The 16,383-nt window shown below is 38.3% G+C and overlaps 1 long non-coding RNA gene across 1 annotated transcript; it reads left to right on the forward strand.

Annotated features, from left to right (window-relative positions):
* Positions 1–3,496: 3,496 nt before the first annotated feature.
* LOC105421358 (uncharacterized) lies at positions 3,497–6,339 on the forward strand. Its single transcript, XR_016053297.1, has 6 exons — positions 3,497–3,531; positions 3,660–3,714; positions 4,319–4,559; positions 4,723–4,868; positions 5,193–5,296; positions 5,692–6,339. It is a non-coding gene; the product is annotated as an uncharacterized LOC105421358 (long non-coding RNA).
* Positions 6,340–16,383: the final 10,044 nt, after the last annotated feature.

Here is a 16,383-nt window from a genome sequence, read left to right on the forward strand (position 1 = left end):
GAGGTAATCCACCTGTTGCTGGGAGGCATCGTAGAAAAGAAGTGTGTCATTTGCGTATTGAATGTGGGAGATGACAGATCCTAGCCTTCCTGTATGGAAGCCTGTGAGGAAGTTCGCTTAGTCCACCTTAGAGATGAAAGCACTAAAGACCTCAGCTATGATAGCAAAGAGGAAAGGCCACAAAGGATCGCCCTGGCGAAGGCCTCTTGACGTCAGGAAGAAACCTCTGGGGGAACCATTGATGAGCATTGAGGAGAAGAGATTAGAAATACATCCCTGGATCCACCTTTTCCACTGTGCACCGAAACCCATTCTGAGCAGGGTCTCATTGAGGATGCTCCAGTTATCATAGGCTTTCTCCTAGTCGGTTTGATGACTAGGCCTGAGATTTTGGAAAAATGACGGGAGTGAATGCACTTGTGCACTACTCGAGCCCCATCATGGATCCGGCGATCCTTAACAAAAGCCCCTTGAGTTGGGGAGATGACCCAGCCAGGGACAGCCTCGTGTCAAGATGCTAGGACCTTGGACAAGATCTTATATGAGCGATTAATCAGGCTAATGGACCTGAAATCTTTGAGTTCTTTCGCACCCTCCACCTTAGGTACCAACGCTATGAATGTTGCATTTAAGGCTTTATAGATGATCCCTTGAGAGTAAAACTCCTCAAAAGAGGCAAGGATATTAGGCCTCAGGGTGTCCCAGAATGATTTGAAAAGAGCGACATGATAACCATCAAGTCATAGGGATCGATCAGAGGTGAGGTGTTAACTTCCCTAAGGATTTCATCGTCAGTAAATTGGTGTTCCAACCATGCTGATAAATTAGGCAGAATGTAAAGGAGAGGTTGGCCATGGTAGGTCTTAATAAACCATAGTGATCAGAATCTCTCTATTGAGGTCGCGATTCTTGTTCGGAACCTTGATTCGGTGATTCCGATGAGGAATTTCCACAAAATCCATTTCGGGAACTTAGGAATCTTGACTCCTTAATTTAGGAATCTCATTTCAAACCTTTTTGGAATCTCGATCCCATTATTTTTAGGATCTTGGTTCCAACTTTTTCGAATTATGATTCTAATATTTATTGATCTTGATTCTACATTTGTTCATTCATGACTCCACATGTAATGAATCTTGATTCATGTTGGTTTTGAATCCACAATCCACAGCATTAAATACCTCGATTCGTAGGTGCCGAGAACTGTGATTCAATCAATGTGGAATCTTGCTTCTACCTCCATAGAATCTCGATGTGAACTATTTGGGTGGAATCAAGGGATTGTTGTTCATAGGTGCACAAATCTACGATTCATTGTACGTGCAGTCTCACCTCAAATATTTATGGATTCTGATTTCAGATATTTGCAAACCCCAATGGAGGATATTGGTTCACATGGTTAGTAGGTGCTCCAAATGGTAATCCGATGAAACCAGTGCTGAAGTATTTATAACTCGATTCAACTTTCAAATGCAAATTTTTAGACTTGAGAGATACTCAACATGTATGATTTTAATGTCATTTGCAGGTAACAAAGGTAGCTATAACTAGGGCATTGGAGCATTAAATTCAAGAGAATTTGGTCCTTTGGGCATTAAAATTTAAACACTCCCCATCTTGACCTTCATATCACAAGGCACAAAGCCCTCAATACGTACGAGATTGGCACTTATTTTTTTATTTTTTTATATTTTTAGAGAAATGATGTTTTCTATGTCAAACCTCTCTTTGTTTTAGACAACTAATGTTTATGATATCAAAGCATCAAATTACTCAAGACCCAATCTCTAGTTACAAGATGCAATCATCTTTATGTCATATTTTTTGACAGCAAATGACCAATAAAAATCAAGTGGCCTATATTCTTTATAGACTGATTTCATTAATCGTGCATTGCAATGATCCATTAGAGAGATTATAAGTCTAGAAATTAAAAAATAATGTACACATACATGTGTGCTAAGTTGATCAAAGATTGCCCCTGAAACTCTTTGTTACATAATTTAATTTTGGATGACATTATCGGTCTACTGCTTTGGTAAGAAGTTATAAATGGTTTGGTAATTCTTCATTGCCTAGTAGAACAAAGAATGAGAGCTAAATATCCATGTGATTGCTTGATGTTTGATTATAAGAGGATTACAAATCTCGATTGCTAGATGGGTCAAAACTCGAATCCAAACTACTATAAATCTCGATTCCAATGTGGGTCGAATCTCAATTCCAAACTGGTATGAATCTTGATTCAAAATGCCTAGGAATCTTGATTCTGTAATTGGAGAAATCTCAATGACATATTGGTCGATTCCACATCGGATGGAAACTCGATTTCATAGAGCTAGGAATCTTGGTTCCATCGAGGTAGGGATCTCGATTGTATTTTGGTTGAATCGTGTTTCCCACAATTCCTCTCGTACATACATTGGTTCCGAAAATAGGAATCTTCTAGCCGGCCACGATTCTGTGATTCCAAATCCTAATACAATTCGGATTCGGAATAGTTTTCAACAAATATGGAATAAACCCTAAGGTAGATGGGCTAGATCTGCTCATTTGATGCATATCTTTGAGCAAATATTTAAGTGGAAGCTGTGAGTGTATGACCACTACCTTGATACCATGTCATAATAGATTATTCGATGAGAAAGGGTTGAGTTCATACTAGCCCACACTACAATAATGAAAGGAAAGAGAATGACAAAAAAGAAATGGGATGGAGCAACTATTGTAACCAGCACCATTTCATATACTTTGTATTCGTAGAAAATCTGTCCTCGGACTCCTTTACATTGTACACTTAAGTCCTTATACGAGTTCTACATAAATATAACATAAAAAAGGACAAAAGTATACATAAACGACAAATATGCCCTTTGGGGTCACATCTGTCCTCAAGTAGTTGTCTACTGTTAGTAACTGTTGTTTTTTTGGACTGTCAGCATGCCGAGATAATTTGTGTGGATCATTAGATGGCCTCTTTCAAATCTATCATAGGGCTGTCAGTGGGGAAAGCGGTTACAAACTGTCCACCAAGGATTCATTGCATTTAGTGGAAGCTTTGAGGTACTCCCCTGAGTGTGGTTTTGTTAACTTTTTGCGGGATACAGGAAGACTTACTCACAAACCCTGCCATTGGTATACATCTACTCTTCCATGCAGTATGGTTATCACAGAACTTCCACCAGACCATGTGAGAAAAGCTGTTGAAGCATTGTGCCTACCAGCTGTAACTCCTTTACAGGTCGGTGCCATTTTTTAGGAGATGTTTTTACTGATCCTCTGGATGGGTGTTTACTATTCTTTATTGGCATTTCAGCAATTGATTGGTCAGGCCATAGATTCTTCCCACAGTTTACTGTTCATATTGATCGTCTTTCAAACATTTTCCGGTAAATATGAAACGCCTAGTATGCATCCTAAATTAGAGTGTCTTATTTGTATGGAAGGATGATAACAAGCTCATTTACCTTAGGTATGTAAATCATCCTAAGACTGCAGGCTCTGGCCAATATTCAAAGCGATATTTGATAAGTAAGACATCTTAAGAATAAAGAATCTCCTTCAATGTTCAAGAATAACTAATAAGTCATACTTCATTATCCGTTATAAAGTATTCAAATCTTCTTGAAATATAACTTTCAACTTGTCTTACTTTACAGCCATGCTTGGGATATGCGGACAATGGAATCATTATGCAAGGCTTCCAAATATGCTGTAAGAATTTTTGTGATGGATCTTTCCAAATGTTTACATACATTTCATGTGCTTTCATTGGTTACATATTCCTGTAGCTGCATCACCTATAAGAAGATGCTTTATAGGCATAAACATTTTTGAAAAGTAGGAAGATTACATCAAAGATGTGGGAAACATTATGTATTGATTTCTGTGTCCCAATCAGTGTTTGTAAACGAAGATGGGCTTAGACTCACCAGGGTCCTGAACCTGGGTCATCCACAGAATTGGCCAAGTTGACGGTCCAATTCTGGCTAAATAACAAAAGTGGGACTTGAGGCTTGGTTGATTCGCCCCATTTTCAGGCTTTTTCATCTGGACATGGAACAATCCCGGGTCCAAGTTACTTGGGCATTTCCACACCCAAGCAACTGATTTTGCATAACTACTGCAAAAGTTTAATACAAAATTCTCTTCTTGATCAATATGCGAACATGAATAGTACACCATATAATATTGTCTGTATAGAACCGTAATCTTATGTATATATATGCATTATTGAGGGAAGTCATGCACGTCATGATTTAGTTGATATAAGTTCGTTATTTGGACACAATAACAAAAGCAATGTGATGCCTTGAAGGTGCGGACTTCTGGAAGATTCATGGGGGTAACGATTGGAGTTATGTTGGAGCGCCATAGGTTACATTTGTTGTAGGTTTATCGCGTACCTTTTATCAAAAGAAGGTTTATAACATGCCCTGTTGACCACATTATCTGTCACAAACAGATATTTTGGTTCTGATCCAACTTAAGCAACTTACCTCGGTTCCTTAATAAAGGCACTTTTCGGCCATACAACACATCTACAAAGGAGTATAAAGGTATTCAACCAGGATGCCTCATGCATCTTTGCTTGCTTCAAGTGGGCCTCTTATATTATCTTGCATGAGTTTCCTCTAATGAAAGTCTCTAGTGAGTTTCAGTGGATACTTACCTTCTGAAAGTGCTCATGAATATGTATCGTTGTGACGTTCTTTTATGTAGGATTTTACTGCTCGACCTGACATAGCAGATGATTGTTATTTGTCGACATCAAGGTGCATGCGTTACTGCCCACATATTATTGTTCTCTCCCCTGCTTTTCCACCATTGGTTGACTGCTCAATGATTGGTATCACCGTACAACACAGGTAACATTCAGCCAAGTCTTTAGCAAGTCTGTCGTGGCAGCTAACCTGATTTTTCATTCATGAAAATCCTTATGTAGAAGTGGCTTTATCATTTCATGCTTCCAAAAGTAAACCTCAAGAGGAATTGGCTTCCTGTGTTTGCTAATTAATCTCCATTACAAATGCAACTAGCTTGAATCTTTTAATTTCGGTGTACACTTTTTATTGTTGGAGCCTTTTCTTGTTGATCTGCACTGTACCCTGATCCGTAGAGAAGCTTGCATGTCGATCTTTACATTCTTATCTGACGTCTTTGATCTCACAAATTCTACTGTTGGGGAGCAGTATCGCTCCACTATTGACAGCGTGGTAATTCCAAGAGGTGCAAGCCTCACTAGAATACTCATAGCCTCATTACCCGGTGCACTCCCAACATTCGGCTTGAAGAGGTTGGTCTAGCCTAAAGCCTCCAATCAGATTAATTTTCTCTCATAAGTTGTTAGAGCTCTCAATGGGGGGTGATTGGTTTTCCAAAACTTAAATAAATTGTGTTTGATCATTAGCATTTTTAAAAGAATAAAAATTATGTTTGATCATCATAAATTTGCACCCTCATAATTTGTTCAGTTCTCTGAATGGGGTGTGAAAATAGTGAATTAAGGTTGTATGATTCTGCACTCTCGTGATCTCCATGGGGTTCTGTTACTCTCAAAAAGTAGATTGGGTGCAAATCATTATAGATCTGTGAGCAGAAATTCTTCACAATTCTCAATGGGGTTCGACTGATTTGAACTCACATGATGGTTGAACCTTTGAATGGGGTCCGACTATTACATATTTGCAGGTGACGTATGTGTTGGTTTCGCTTACCAGGACTTATGGTGCAAAGGTGTTGGAGTGGGCAAATGAAGTTGTTTCTTTCATACCATCCAATGCTATAACAGAGGTTGAAAGCTCGAGATTCCTAAATACATTGTCTCAGGCTGCTAAGGGTGCCGCATTGTCAGAGTTCTTAGAACCATTCGAGGAGCATTCAGAGATTTGTCGCCGAAATGGAACTGTGTGAGACATTGTGCAGGGAGCCCTAAAACCTTTGGAGCTAAATTTTGCCGCAATTTCTTAGCATGAGTTTGTTTTGGTTTTTCGGTTTTTATTATTTGTGCCGAGGAGGAGAAGCAGTGCAGTCCTGCAGGGTTTTAGGCCCTCAGGGAAGAGAGAGCGAAAGAGAGAGAGGGAATTCGGTTATTTTGCGGATTAGTTGAATTTCATGGGTAGTCTTTGGTGTAGGATTGATGAAATTTCAAGGTTTGTTATATTTTGGGAGTTAGGATAGGTCAGTTTTGGATTTAGAGAGTGCTTTTATCAATTTCTTTGTCTTTGTAATATGGTAGAGAGGGAGAGGTTTGAAACAATTTTTTGGGCTCAAATGGCAAAATTTGACAAAAAGATAAAGTACCCTCATTTTTTTCTATACATGGAATAAAAGAAGGTATATTAGTTAAATGAGGCCTCTCACCCTCTCCTAAACGTAACACATGCAAATTTGAAGGGTGTTATGTGCGTGTGCATGTGTGTGTGTATATATATATAGGAAAAAAGATGTGATTAGCCCACTAGCTCATATGAACATATGAGCCCAACAGCTTAGATTGAATTTGAGTTGATCTGACCATCACAAATGTCCTGTAGTGCTTGAATTTTTTTTTTCTACAGATTTAGATCATTTGAAATTTTAGGTGTGTGATATTCTCATCAAGGCGCATTTAATAAAAATATAAAAAAAATTATTCGCGAAAGAAAAAATGACCAAAATCCCTCCTAAAACTTTTCGAGATTATTTTGGTTAAGTTATTTCATGTAAAATATTTTTTTGATATTTTTTAAAGATTTACCTATTCTTGATGAACACACGACTAAAATTTTAAATGATTTGGATTTGTAGAAAAAAAACTAAAATTCAAACATTATCAGACATCCGTGTTCGTCAGATCGGCTCAGATTCAATCTGAGACGTTGGGCTCATATATTCATATGAGTTAGTGGGCTAATCTCATCTTTCCTATATATATATATATATATATATATATATATATATATATATATATATATATATATATATATATATATATATATATATATGGAAAAATTTTATAAAAGATTGTAATGTTAAAATGTAGAATTACAAATGCACCACAAAAATACATCAAAAAAGGTTGTTTTAATGTTTTTCAACCATCTAATTGATCATCTCGGCATCTAGAAAATTGAATGTAAAAAAAAAAAATATTCTGAGTCGCAAAAATAGTGCATCTTGCAACATATTATCTAGACCATCAATTTTCAAGATTTTCATATGTTTATAGATCTACTTAATCTTAACCATTTTTAGAGTTTAAAATTTTATAATTAGATATGAAAATATATTTTTATATAATCTTAAGAATTTTTTACATCAAAATTACATGTTATGATAAAATTTGGAGGTGCGTCGTAATTGGATTGTTTAAGGTTGCAATTTTATAAAAACTGCAATATATATATATATATATATATATATATATATATATATATATATATATATATATATATATATATATATATATATATATATATATATATGAAGATACTACAAAACACCTATAGGCGAACATAAACAATGATTTTGCCTACTCTCATCTCCGTTCAAAGTTCATCACACGGTCACGATGGTCAGGCACTGTTTCATTTTTCATTTTTTTTCTACAAATAAGAATGACTTGAAATTTGGAGCGTGTGTTCATCCAAAATAGGTGAATCTGTGAAAAATATCAAAAAACTATTTTATATGAAAAAATTAATCAAAATACTCTCAAAATGTTTCGAGGGTATTTTGATCGATATGTTTTGTGCGAATTATTATTTTTGTATATTTTTATTAGGTGCGCTTCACTTAGATGTACATACGTTCTAAATTTCAACTTTTGTAAAATAAAAAAATAAAAAATGAAACACTACTGGACAATAGTGACCATGCGATGAACTTTAGACGGTGATGAGGGTAGATGAAATCACTGTTCATTTTTGCCTGTAAGCGTTGGAAAGACTTTTCCATATATATATATATATATAAAGGGAAAGGATCATGTATGCCCATAAGCATACTGCTACAGTAAACGCCCGCGGCCCGGATTGAATTTGGGCTAATCTGATTATCACGGATGTCTGATAGTATTTTAATTTTAATTATTATTATTTTTTTACAAATGCAAATCACTTGAAATTGTAGGAGTGTGTTTTTAAAAATAGGTGAATCTACGAAAAATATTTTATATGAAAAAAAATTGATCAAAATACCTTTGAAATGTTTTTGGGGTATTTTGATCAATATATGTTTTGCGAATTATTTTTTTTATATTTTTATTAAGTAAGCATTGATGAGAAGAACACATATTTAAAATTTCACGTGATTTGGATTTGTAGAAAAAAAATTAAAATTCACACACGAAATAGAGTCATAACTGTCAAATCGGTTCAGATTCAATCTTGGCCATTGGTATTTACTGTAGCAGTTAGCTAGTGGACATACATACTCCACTCCCTATATATATATATATATATATATATGGATTGTATGCAATGAGATTATTTACTTTTTATAGAAGGTGGTCACAATTACGTACAACCATATGATGTGATGTTTGATAACTTGGATGTCACAAAGTTCCATTTTTTTTTTTTTTTTTTTGAAATTTGAGCATGTCTGTAAATACTTAAAAATCTTGAATATTGATGGTCTAGATAATTTATTACAAGATGTTATTTTTAATACTTACATCATTTTTTTTTTCTTTATATCCATACATCTCGAGGTCGAAATTATCAATTGTTGACTTTCGATGTCAAAATAATCTTTTCAGGTGAATTTTTCAAGTGCACATTAACATTGATACCTTAAAGTTTTCCACTCTCTCTCTCTTTCTCTCTCTCTCTCTCTCTCTCTCTATATATATATATATATATATATATATATATATATATATATATATATATATATATATATATATATATATGTGGAAAAAGATTGGATTAGCCTTCTAGCTCAGATGAACATATGAGCCCAACGGCTTAGATTGAATATGGGCCGATCTGATTATCGGATGTCCGGTAGTGTTTGAATTTTTTGTTTTTTTTTCTACAGATCCAAATCACTTGAAATTTATGTGTGTGTTCTTATCATCAAGGCACACCTAATAAAAATAAAAAACAAATTATTTGTAAAAAAATTAATTTTGTTGTCTATTTTTTTAAAAAAAGTTATTTTTATGAGGCAAATTTTTAAATATTACTACAAAACAAATGGCATCTTTGTCATCTCCATGAGGGATAAAATTGAAAATTTAACTAAAAGACAAGGGCACTCTACAAATAAAGTTTCAGAACACTAACATCCAAAATACCATTGTATATTCGTGAAAATTTCAAATTTTCCCATTGGTTAATGGTAAATTACCTATTGAAATAATTTTTTAATGAAAAAGTAATGATTGTTTTGATAAATACACCCATCACAACCCCTTCTAGGTTGAACCTTTGTATTTTGAAAGGTTGTTAACTCTAGACAAACCCATATATATAAGTGGACCATAAGGCCAATCTGCCAACTAAAATATATGAGTAAAAAAAAACTTCCACAAGAAGGAAATACGAGCTCCAACTACGATCACCAGAGCGCCCTTCCAAAACCCGCTGGCTATTACTCTACATAGAAGAAAGTTAAAAGAGTGAGCTATAAAGTCCAGTAAATAGATCAAGGTACCATGATTTCTGCCTACGCATATTATATCATAACAATACTCAGGGTGTTATGCAAGTCTTACAAAACATGGAGTCATGTGACAAAAATTATAGTTAACAATGTGTCGTGCATGACTCGTTTCATTGTGGAGCAATGACAAATCAAACTAATCAAATATAATATGAACCAAAAATTAATCAAATCATTCAAGCACGAGCATCTTAACAGATCAACATACTTATGAAGGTATATATCACGCATAATCAATATCAAGAGATACTACCTAACTAACTAACTAATCAACGAACTCTTTAACTCTTGAAGTAGAAGCCTTATCCATCAAGTCAATCAAATCCTTATGCACAGAACTTCTATCATCACACCAGGAGGGAAACACCACCAACGGGTCATTCTGTTGTATAGTGCCTCACACACAGTCCCAACGCACTCTGGGGCTTTTGATAGGCGGTGGTCATGCAAGACGTGACCTTCTCATGTGTCATTCTTACGAGAGCGCGTTACACTACCAAAAGGGTCCCAATGAATAGTACCTCGCTTGGGGACGTGACCCTCCCAAACACTCACATCCTAACTCTCATCATATCATAGAGAGCCAGGGAAAGATCTAAACTGCAGGCATAATTGTTTCTCATCTTATCATAAGTATGTGTCCATGCACACAACATGTGACCATCAACACATACCATATCATAAGCATGTGTCCATGCACACAGCATGTGACCATCAGCACATATCATATCTTAAGCATGAGTCTACGCACACAGCATGTGCAACACATCATATTATAAGCATGAGTCCATGCACACATCATATGACCATTAGCACATATCATATCATAAGCATGAGTCCACGCACACAGCATGTGACCATTAGCACATATCATATCATAAGCATGTGTCTATGCACATAACATGTGACCATCAGCACATATCATATTATAAGCATGTTATACATATACTCACATAAAGCATCAACATGTCCAAAGCATGCTATGTGTATAATCATATCATCGTGCTCATTAGCTCAAGAGACAACATCATGTCAATATTATATTATATACCAATGCGATAAACATCACTATGTCATATCATCATGCTTATTAGCTCAAGAGACATCATGTCAATATCATACCATATATCAATGCAATAGACATCACAACATTATTTTCCTGGTTTTCAATATGAACACAGTCCACCTTTAAAAGCATATCATGAGATTCAACTATCATTTAAACCTGAAACCAATTTTATGATAATCTAGGATCATGAAAAGACAACTTTCGTACAGGGGGTAACCCCAAATATTGATCTAAAGTTTGTCAAATTGTTTGATGTTCTTGGGTGAAGTTTTTGTTTTACACTGCAAAAACTCTAGGGTGAGACCCTAATAGAAAAATGACCATAACTTTCAAACCACAGAGAATTTTATCATGATTCCACAACCAATTTCAAAATGTATTCATCTATCTATCATTTCAAAGTGGTTTGACCTCATTCTAATATATTTTGGTCAGTAAAAAGCTTCACAAATCTAGTATGCTTCATAAAATGGTTAATAACTTTCAAATCAAATGAGATATTAACAAGGGGTCTTTTCCATATTGAAATAGATTCAATGGGCTAGTAACACACCAAAATTCATGGTCTAAGGCGAGGTTTAAGGTACCCAAACGATCTCTCAAACAGGGGCCACAATTCTGGAAATCAGAGCACACTTTAGAAGGATTTCAAGAGCATGCACCCGCACCCGAACTCACACCCATACTCATACTTGGAGTTTCATATTTTGATTAGGAAAGGAAAAATGCATTAACATAAGCATGAAGTCATAGAAACTAGATCCACTTACCTACTCCAATCGAAATTTCAAAGTATTCTACCAGCTTCACCTTGAATGCCAAACTACCAAGGATTCAAGCTTAAGGGATTAAGGCTTTAAGAGGTTTAAAAGGCTTAAGGGAGGAGAAGGAGAATGTGGATGAAAGAGGGGCAGTGAGAAGAGAGAGAGAGAGAGAGAGAGAGAGAGAGAGAGTATAAATAAGCATGGATGGTGGAAACATGCATGTGCCACATGGCGCTCATGCATGAAGAGAGAGAGAGAGGTAGAGAAAAACGTAAGCCTGGGAAACACAATGATGGAGTGGCATGCATGTGCCACATAGCACTCATGCATGAAGCGAGAGAGAGTAAGCATGGGAACACAATGATGAGGTAGAAGCATGCATGTGTCACATGACACTCATTCATGAAGAGAGAGAGAGTAAGCATGAGAGAGAAGAAGCACCCCTAGACCACCATACACCACCCGCGCTGAGCAACGCACTCAACCGCCCGCGCTTTCAACGCACGTCCATCCACCCGCGCTCGCTAGTGCACTCATCCATCCGTGCTCTTAGCAGCGCACGCATCCTTTCGTGCTTAACAACGCACTCAACCGTCTGCGCTCTCAAGGCTCGTCCGTCCACCCACACTCACCACCGCGTTCATCCATTCACGCTCTCAACAGCACACTTATCCGATTGTACTCAACAGCGCACTCATCCGCCAAAGCTCAAAAGCGCACTACAATATCTCTAACAAAGTCTCTGTCCTTACATCATCCCCCCCCTCCCCCGCCTTAAAAAGGATTTAGTCCTCTAAATCATACATCTGTTATTCAAATAAATGGGGGTACTTTTCCCTGATCTCATCTTCCAGTTCCCAAGTCAATTCTTCTCGTGAATGGTACTGCCACAAAAAGCGGACCAGAAGGATCTCCTTAGTACATAATACCTGCACCCTTCTATCCAGTATCTGAACTAGCCGTTCCACAAAGGTCAAGTCCTTTGATCGGTATAGGCTCAAATCTCAGGACATGGGATGGGTCGGGCTGATACCTTCGCAATAGAGATACATGAAAGACATTATGGATGTTTGCCAACTCGAGCGATAACACAAGTCGATATGCCACGCTTTCCGACCCTCTCCAAAAACTCAAAGGGTCCAATATAGCACGAGCTCAACTTCCCTTTCTTGTCGAACCTCGTTATGCCCTTTATTGGCGACACCTTTAGAAAGACTTGATTACCCACCTCAAACTCAAGGTCTCTTCTTCGGTTATCGACGTAACTCTTCTGTTGACTCTGAGTCGTCTTGAGCCTCTCAAGAATCAATGCTATCATATCGGAGGTCACCTGGACGATTTCTGGCCCCAAAAGGCTTCTTTCACCAATCTCGTCTCAACAAATGAGTAACCTACACTTCCTTCTATACAAGGCTTCAAATGGTGTCATCTAAATACTGGCTTGAAATCTGTTATTATAGGCAAACTCTATCAAGGGTAAATGGTCATCCCAGCTTCCCATAAAGTCCATGACACAAGCCCTTAGCATATCTTCCAACGTCTAGACAGTCCTCACCGATTGCCCATCAGTCTGCGGGTGAAGAAATATAGTGCCAAAGGTAAGTTCATCCCCAGGGCTGATTGCAGACTAGCTCAAATTTAGAGGCAAAAAGAGTGTCCCTATCGGACACAATACTAACCAGAACTCCATGCAACCTCACTATCTCCTTGATGTTCAACTGAGCCAATCGGTCCAAGGTGTAGGTAGAGCGGATTGGGAAGAAGTGGGCAGCTTTGGTCAGCCGATCCACAATAACCCAAATGTTATCATGCCTTGAACTCGTTCTAGGCAAGCCGGAGATAAAATCCATAGAAATGTGCTCCTATTTCCATTCCTGCACGGGTATAGGCTACAATAGCCCAGCGGGCTTCTGATGCTCAGCTTTCACTTGCTAACATGTTAAGCACTTGGACACAAATAGTGCCACCTCTCTTTTCATGTCATTCCACTAGAAGTTTTTCTTTAGGTCTTGGTATATCTTCATACTTTCAGCATGTATAGTATAATGGGAGTGAGGTGTCTCTTTCAAGATAGCTTTCTTCACACCGTCATCATTCCGGACGCAGTCGATCTCTAAATCGCAACAATTCGTCACTGCTCATATAGAATTCGTCTCTCTTTCCCAACTTCATCTCCTCCATAATTTCCATGAGTTGAGTGCCCTTCTTTTGTGCCAACCGAACCTGCTGAATTAGTTGGGGTTCCACCCTTATGCAAGTAATCATACCCACTGCACTACTAAGGGGCAAAGCTGGATGCCAACCCACTAAATCTTCTAACAACTTCATCTCTCGGATCATTAGATGAGCCACTGATGCCACATGCTTCCTACTCAAAGTGTCTACTACCACATTAGTCTTACCTAGGGATATTGGATGGTACGATCGTAATCGCTCAAAAGGTTCATCCATCTCCTTTGCCTCATGTTCAACTCCTTTTGGGAGAACAAGTACTTAAGGCTCTTATAGTTCGTTAACGCCTTAAATTTTGCTCCATAGAGATAGTGTCTCCAGCTTTTTAGGAGAAAAATTATAGCCGCAAGTTCCAAATCATGGGTTGGATAGTTCTGCTCATACGACTTCAGCTGCCTGGAGGCATATGCAATGATCTTCCCTTGTACATATCCGAGCCCTTTGTGAGAGGCATCGGTGTAAACTGCAAAGTCCTCGTTCCCTTAAAGTAAGGTCAGTATCGGAGCCGTGGTCAGTCTCTCTTTTACTTCTTGGAAGCTCTTCTCACAGTCATCTGACCACACAAATTTCGCATCCTTCTGGGTCAGTCGAGTTAGAGGGAGCGTTATCTTTGAAAGTCCTTCTACAAAACGCCTGTAATATTCTGGTAACCCTAGAAAACTACTGACCTATCACGGCTTCAATCTTCGAAGGGTCAACCGCGACACCATCCTTAATAACAAGCCCAAGAAAGGCCACGCTATGAAGCCAGAATACAGTTTTTCAAACCTAAGAGTCTAAAGGACTACTCTCAGGTGTTGCTCATGCTCCTCTTGGATCTTTGAAGACACCAAAATATCATCCATGAAGACCACTACAAATCTATTCAAGAAGGGTTTGAATATCTTATTCATCAGGTCCATGAAAACAGCCGAGGCATTGGTTAACCCGGACGGCATTACCAAAAACTCATAGTGACCATATCAGGTTCTGAATGTGATCTTGAGAACATCTTCCTCCTTAACACGCAGTTGATGATAACCCGCTCGAAGGTCAATCTTAGATAACACTTGAGCCCCTTGAAGCTGGTCAAAGAGGTCATCAATCCTAGGCAGAGGGTACTTGTTTTTCACTGTTACTTGATTCAACTGCCTATAATCGTTGCAAAGCCTCATGGACCCATTCTTCTTCTTCACAAAAAGGACTGGTGCACCCCAAGGAGACACACTGGATCGGATGAAACTCTTCTCTAACAACTCTTGCAATTATACTTTCGGCTCCTTCAATTCTGCTGGTGCCATTCGATATGGGGCCTTAGAGATGGAAGCAGTGTCAGGGGCCAAGTCTATCTCAAACTGTATCTCCTTTATTGGGGGAAAAGAGGACAACTCCTTGGGAAAAACCTCAGGGTACTCCCTTGCTACTGGGACCTCCCCCAGCTTGGATTGGACGTTCTGATTTTCTATTATATAGGCTAAGGACCCGATGAATTTCTAGCCAGAAGACGATGAGCCCGAAGGGCTGAAATAAAGTGTAGAGGGGAAGCATCTTTGATACCAACAAAGTGCAGCTCAAGCTAGGTCGGGGGTCTAAAGATCACATTTTTATCATAACAGTCAACAGTGGCATGATGTGTGGACAACCAGCCCATGCTCAAAATAACATCGAAATCCTGAATATCTAAAAGTATCAAGTCTATGGGTAGGACACGCCCTTCAAGCAAAACCCCACACTGTTTGTATACCATATCAGTCTCCATAAAGTCCCCCATCGGCGTGCACACTACTAAAGTATAGTCAAGAGATGAAGGTTCAACATTTAGATGACATGCAATGAGATGCAACAAAAGAATGAGAAGAACCAGGGTCAATCAAAATTCTAACCTCCCTACCACAAACAAAGAGCATACATCGGATTACTAAGGTAGAACCCTTAGCCTCCTACTTTGTGAGTGTAAACACTCGACCCTGAGTCTTTGGTCTGTTCTCCGATTTCATCATAGGGCAGTCCTTGATCAAGTGGCTAGGCTTGCCACATCTAAAACACAATCTCGCCTTCTGGTACCACTCAACTGCAGAGTGGTTCCTCATCCCACAGTACAAGCATGTCGAGTGTTGGTTCTCCTTCACATCGCCTGTAAAAGTCTTATGAGTCTTCATGTTGCCCCGATGAGTCCTTCCCCTAAAGTCTCTTCTAGGCGACGGCCGAGCCTTCCTCCTAAAATTGCCAGATGGTGGGGACCTTACTCTCCCTTCCTCAGTCTGTACTCCTCACAATCCTTCTCGATCTTCATAGCTAGGTCCATCAATGGGAAGAACACCTTAATATTGGCCGACATCATTCTCCCTCGAATATCTGGCCTGAGGCCCCTCTCAAATTTGCTTGCCTTATGCTCCTCTAGGTTGATGATATGTGGCACATACCGAGATAACTCCACAAAGATGGTTGCATACTGTTCTACTGACAGCTTTCCTTATTGCAGCTCAATGAATTCAACTTCTTTCCTCTCTCAGACAGAGTCGAGGAAATACTTCTCATTGAATGCCATCAGGAATGATGTAAGGACCGAGAATTTTCTAGAGAAATTGTAGTGCGTTGTTGAGCACAGGTGGATGAGTGCGTTGTTGAGCGTGGACGGATAAGTGAGCTGCTAAGAGTGCGAATGGATGTGCACGCTGGTGAGCAAGG

This window comes from Amborella trichopoda, chromosome 4 (assembly GCF_054954075.1).
Source record: "Amborella trichopoda isolate Santa Cruz 75 chromosome 4, AtrichopodaSantaCruz75HAP2 v2.0, whole genome shotgun sequence".
NCBI lineage: Eukaryota > Viridiplantae > Streptophyta > Magnoliopsida > Amborellales > Amborellaceae > Amborella > Amborella trichopoda.